Source organism: Lygodium microphyllum, chromosome 22, assembly GCF_053477565.2.
Source record: "Lygodium microphyllum isolate KBCC chromosome 22, Lygodium_microphyllum_v1.1.10, whole genome shotgun sequence".
In the NCBI taxonomy this organism is placed as follows: Eukaryota; Viridiplantae; Streptophyta; class Polypodiopsida; order Schizaeales; family Lygodiaceae; genus Lygodium; species Lygodium microphyllum.
The window spans coordinates 111,138,458-111,145,412 of record NC_141156.1 but is presented as its reverse complement, the minus strand read 5'-3'; positions in this window follow the sequence as shown (position 1 = coordinate 111,145,412).

Sequence of the window (6,955 nt, the reverse complement as noted above, 5' to 3'; positions counted from 1 at the left end):
TAATAAGACAAGATGTGTATTGCTCAATGATATTCAACATATTTTCAATCTTAGGGAAGATTGTTCCTTAGCTAACCTTGCAAGGTGGGCCCAAAATGATGACAACTTCATTCATTATTAATCTTACCTAAATCATGAGCATCATAGCATCCACCTAGATCATAAACCCAAATTCGTATTGCCCATATAAGCATGAATTCAAGCTAATTTTTGCTTGTTCGATCATATATAGCAAAAGGTCAAAGCCAAATAGTATGTAGCCATATGTATCTTATTGTAAGAAATCCTTAGTCCATCCAAAATCAAATGGCATAGTGAATCCATCATACCTTTGAAGCATATCATGATTTGTAAAACTCCTTGTGGATCATAAGGTAACATCGAGTATTTCCACATCCCTTGTGCAATTTGTTCACATGGTTTTGGCCCATAAAACATACTCACATCTACTTCTTCATCATAGGCATAAAAGTATGCTTTCCCACCATCTAGCATCTAATTTAACTTACCTTGTAACATAAGTAGAAACACATGTGAAGTAACTTCATCTCCTCTAGCTTGGGAACCCTCATTATGTATCCACAAATAAGTCAAATCTTACACAAGTTCTTCTATAGCCACATGCAATAGCTGCATAGACATAAGCTCAACATCATTCTCCTTTGGCTATATTAAGTCCAAGAAGATACCCTTATAATCTGTATCACAAAACCATTCTACAATTTCATACATAAAAGTTCTTCACATGTACGATGCATATCTACCATTTGTTCTATAATATTTTCATCATCCTTCTCAACTTCTTGCAAGCACTTCAACACCACCTTCATAACTCCAATGAGCAGAAGTAGTGATGCTTTCTCAATGTCTTCTATGCATTCCAGTTGTAGATTATATTGGATGGCATTGGCAACCATCACATCAACATCGTCAATCAACTGGTTTGTATCATCTATATCCTCAATCAATAAATTATTTGTGTGCACTCTCTTTATCTTATCTACATTCATTGTCAATATATCATCTGCATTCTCAAACAATACATTTGTATCATCAACTCCAAGCAACATATCATATAACACAAACATTTCGAATCAAGATATTTGCATCTTCAGTATCCTATGACAATGTATCTATAATAACCTCAATGTTATGGATTTTAGCATGATATGCATAAATAGAGAAGGAATCAATAGGAGCATCCCAACTTGCCATTTTTCAAATACAATTTTTCGCCATATTTAGCTTGTCATCAGTATAAGCCGTAGGTTGCAAGCCCAATTACATCATATGTATTTCTTATAGGCCATTTCATCTATCGGCTTCTTCATTCCACCCTTTCCAAAAACTAGATTAAGTGGCAATCCTATCTCATGTAGATGAGCTTTTTTATCTTTAAAGAAGATCAAGATTTTTTCCAAAGCATCCTTATATGTTGTGCAATCTCTGTATTCATGCTTCGTGCTATAACACCAAATACATCTACATACAAAGCCTTCATGAGTTTGAATTCCTGGTCTTGTAGACTACCCTTTTTCTTTAAGTTTTGTGAGTTTTATTTGTAAGCCTTGCAAGTCCCACATGCCTTTTATCAACTCATCCATCACATCATCTTTCACTAGAGTTGTAGTAGAAGCTAGTTGCTTACTTACTTGTGTAGTTGCCTTGCTTAAGAATGATGAAATAATATTGGCATATGCATCCTTGCTCGTCTTCTTTGTTTCTTAACAAGTATAGACAAATCATCTTTTACATCCTCCCAATCTATCTTTAGTCCTTGCTTTCTACTTTCATCCTCTAAGTGCTACTCAAGGCTCAACTGTAGTGCAAGATTTGTCAACTAAAGAAAAGCTCAATCTTTTTTGATTTCAAAGATTTCTTCTCCTATCATCCAATTGATCATATCTACATTCAAACTTGTGCAACAACTCTATAGTAGCTAGAGGGGATTTTGCAACCCATGTTCTTTAAGTGCTCTCTTAAAAGCATCCCATGTAGGCTCTTTTGTATATATTTTATTTATACATAGTTTCAATTCATAAATCGCAAAACATACAAAATATTGACTCATTTGGCTTCTAGGTATCCCAAAGAAATCTAATATCTTTGCATATACCTTCAAATAATTGATATATTTCATCCATCAAATAGCTTTAACTAGCTTTCAACTACTTATAGGTGTTTTGTCACAACTAACTCATGTTTGGCATAAGGTTATTGTAGTTGTTTTGTTACTACAAATACTTGGTAAAAGTTTGAAGCAATTACCTCATATCATGAGTTGGAAGACAGGTGCCATGCATCCAGGAGGTTTTTCTGATACCTTTTAATTATTATGCTTAATGCAAATCGTGTATGGCTATGTGCTCAGACAAAAGAAGAAATCAGCATCGTGCATGGTGCATAAAACATTCTTTCCATGAATTTCACTAACGCGTGCTACGTTGAAAGGAGGCACCGAGCCATGTGCTCATACTACCATCCCCTTTATTTAAACTAGTTCCTATATGCCAAGTGCAATGCATAAATCAAATCTTTTCTTATCTTTTAGTGTTTCAGCCCCTCTTCATCCAACTCTTAGCATTTTGCATCATTGATCAGTTAGATAGGGTTTCTATGCATTTTTCCCTTTTAAAAGAATGATAAATACGCACAAAACATAGAAACGCGGACAAACCGAGGCCAACCTCGTGCTTTGCCATCGTTATACATTGCACAAACATAGATATAAATTTTCCTCATTTTCCTTAGCCCATTTTCCATTTTTTCCTAATTTTAAACCCATTTTTTCCATTTTTTAGGCATTTTTCCTATTTTTCTTTAATAAATAATGATTGAAAATGAAAACTGATTGTGGGTTGTGGCCCTTAGGTTCATTGACAGCAAAAACTCAGATTTAGTTGGTGTGACATATCATATTTCTCATTTATATAGCAAAAAACCCAATTTTAGCCTTAAAGTGCGTGTTTTCATGTATTTTAATACTAATTCTGCCATGTAGCCTTATATTTTCTGATTTTTAGAGCATAAACTGATCAAACTCATGGCAAACAATGTCGTAAAGAAGTTTCATCCCACATGAACAAGATTTCATAAAGCAAACAGCATAAAGAGATCATTTTTCTTTATAAAAATAGCATTACCGCTTATTTTCAGATCTCGGTTTCTTGGTCTTGATTACGGGACTGATTTCCAGCATGAATTTAATGCTCAGCATGACCCCACATTGCCATCTCCAGCCCCTCTTCATCCACGGAGCATGAGCATCTGCCATTCCTTCTTCTTCTTTCTTCTTCCTACGTGCACCACCCCTTAGAGGAGAGAGAGGGAGGAGAGAGAAAGACTGATTTTCTCTCTCTCCAACCAAGCCATCATTGTCTGCGCGAAGACCGGCAAAACGAGGCCGAGAGAATAAGGATTTCAGCCCTGGCTTCAGATGGTATGGGTGTATTTCAGTGCCATTCATGGCATAAGGCCCTCCACCCCTCCATCTTGACCTACGCCGTCCCCCTCCATCTTTTTTTTTCAGCCAAAAAAAAAAAACGGTCCCCCCCTGTTCGCATTGAATTTGGGGCCCAAAGGGGCCCCCCAAAGGGTTGCACCCTTTAATCTCTCTCTTGACCGGCCGGTTTTTGGCCTAACTCTAGTGTCCGGCCGGTTTTTGGCCTAACTCTAGTGTCTTGAGGTCCCGCACTGGCTGCCAATTTCTCTGACTCGTACTAGCACATAGAAAAATTACTAAAAATCCAAAAGTGTCACACGGGCGCCTTTAAAGCACTTGACGCTTAAAATCGTCCTAGGTCGAACCGCCGCCTTCGACGTTGAATATTTTTCCCTTGATATTCGTAATTTTTAGCTATTTTTAAGCACTTCTCGGCATCAAAACTCCGCTATCATTGGCGACCACAGGATAGGGTGACTCAACCCGTCGAATCCCACAGTAGATCTGCACAAAACAACCAAATGAAGCATCAAGCTGACACAAAATAGATACTAAAAACACAGCACATTGCTCACCCTACAAGAAACCATTAACCGTACCTGCACTAAACAGACAACTGGCCCTCTTGGCCTAATGAAATACAGTATTTCACTACAAAACTTAATCGGCCCTCGTGGCCTAGCAAAATAAAGCAATAAAACCTCACAAAATTGGCCCTCTTGGCCTAACGAAATCAAACAGAATAGCACCTACACATCCCTCCCTGAAAGAGCACAGATATACAATAATAAGCTCCTTCCCAAGGAGGAAACACAGGCTTGCAGCCCTAAACTAAATGCATAAGGTTATGACCCATCCCTCCTGCATATATAGCAAGAGGCGTACGCACAATATGCTGTCTAATCAACCTATGGGTCCAAGATAACAACGGTAGATTGGTCTCAGCTACTCTTTGCATCACCCATATCAACCATCATCTGCCATATATTGCACGCTCTGATAACAGACCCCACAAGCGACCGGGTCCTGTGTCATCATTGATCACAATATCCAAACTAGGACCACAATTGAAGAAAAGGTCTTCTTCATAAGCAAGATTTGCCAATGAATCCGCAAACTAATTCCAGTAACGGGGAATCAGCTGAAAAGACACTCTCTCAAACTCCTCAAGTAGGGTCATAGCAGTTCGATGATACATATAGAGAATGGGATTCCGCACTGTGTATGTCCCATCTAGCTGATTCGGGATCAATTGGGAATCCCCTTTTACTAACAACCGACGAATACCACCTTGTTTGGCAATATGCAGTCCCATAATCAAAGCTTTATACTCCGCCATATTGTTAGTGAATCCTACCCCGAGATAAGCAGCTAACTTCATCGTAACTCTTCGTCGGGGATCTCGGATTACTACTCCAACACTCCCTTTTTTATTAGGGGCCCCTGGACGCTTCGTCAAAATATAATGTATACATCCACAATGGGTTTACACAGCCGGCCATCACGAACTCCTCTATTCGTAATTATGGTAATCAAAGTTTAGCATGTTGAGAGGATGAACTGACGGCTCCATCCCACCTTCTTCAATAAACTCCACAGGGATACTTGTCAACAGTCGTAAGCAGTGATGGCAGAAGACTTTGATCTCCCACACAAAGGTTCCGTCGTCTTGCTCAATCACTTTGTATCCTTTGCTCCACCAGATGAGTTTCCCCTGATGGTATCTCTGCTCCAGATATGGGTGCTCCAAATAAGGAATTAACTGCCCCATCAACCAGCTTTTAAGCTCTTTTGCAGGTCTCAAATCATCCCCAGTATGGACCTGCAATGTATTTTCTTTGTATTAGCATACTTAGAAATAATAAGGTTTAATCTTATTAAGATTAACCTTATTTTTAAACTCCACTCCCTGTAGATCAATTAATAGAGCCGTAGACCTATTTTTCCCAAGCCTCACAATCTTGTAGGGACCATCCCATTTAGGTTCCAGCTTCCCTAGAAACAGCTCCCTACGCGCATCGTAATAGAGGACTAATTGCCCTTTTTTAAAGGTATATTTCTTTGCTCTAACGTCATGCAACTGCTTCATCCGATGCTTGGCTACCTCCTGGTGTAATAAGCTCTGCAACTTCAGCTCATCCAGGTGGGCTATGGTCGTGAAACATTCAAAAAGGGAATCCTCATCTCCCAAAGAGTGGTTAATTGCAAACCGTATGGTTGGCAACTCGATTTCAAGGGGTAACACACACTCTTCCCCATAAACCAATTTAAATGGAGTATGGCCGGTAGCTCGCTTGAACATTGTATTGTAAGCCCATACTGCCACATACAACTTCTTGTCCCAGTCTCGTTTCTTCTCAGAGACTATCTTAGACAAGATACCCACAAGCTGCTTATTAGTACTTTCGACTTGTCCGTTTGCTTGCGGATTATAAGGAGTCATTTTAATATGCTTGATTTGCCAATCTTCTATCAGGCTTTTGATCACTTTGTTCAAAAAATGGGTTCCACAGTCCGACACTAATTCTTTTGGTGGACCGAAACGGCAGATAATCTACTGTAAAAGGAAACTTGCAATCTCTTTTGCATTGTCATGCCTCGTCGCCTGCGCTTCTGACCATTTTGTAAAATAATCAATGGTGGCTACTATAATGTACCTCTTCTGAGTAGTAGATGACGGGGTAGTAGGACCCACAAAATCAATGCCCCACTTCTCAAATGGAAGGATAGCCATGATAGGCATAAGTGGACGTTTCCTATTCTCTCTACTGTCATGTCTTTGACAGGTATCATATCTCTTAATATACTCAAAGGAATCTTGGAAGATGGACGGCCACCAATACCCAGCTCTTAAAGCTTTTTGTGCCGTCAACCATCCTGCGAAGGTGCCCTCCACATGCAGAGTCATGACACTCCTCCAAGATGAAAGGAACCTCGTCAGGCATCACACATCGGCGATAGATATCATCAACACCCTGCCGATATAGTGTCCCTGCGATCAAGGAAAACTTCAATGCCTGTTGTTTGATTTTCCTCTTTTCAGACTTTGATAAACCAGCTCTCGTCTCTCCTGTTGATAGATAATGAGTAATAGCAGCATACCAAGATGGGATAGAAGCTATATCAATTTTAAACATTTCCTCAATATCACTTCCTTTAGCCAAAGTCTCTTTCGGCTCCCCGAAATCCACAAGGCATTCCACAATACCTTGCAACCTCGGTGGCTTACTCTTAATCTCATAATCGAACTCCTACAAAGTGATTAACCACTTTGCCAAACGATCAGGCGGCTGCAGCTTGTTCATAAGCAATCTAAGTCCTTCCGCCTTCGTATAGAACACTACCTTTTCATAGAGGATGTAGTGCCTGAATTTCTTAGTCCCAAAGACCATCGCAAGACACAACTTCTCCATGTAGGTATAATTGATCTCTGAAATGCCCAATTTCCGACTAGCAAAAGCTATCGGATGATACCACTTTTTCTCCCAGATTTGGGCTAAACAGCAAAGCTGA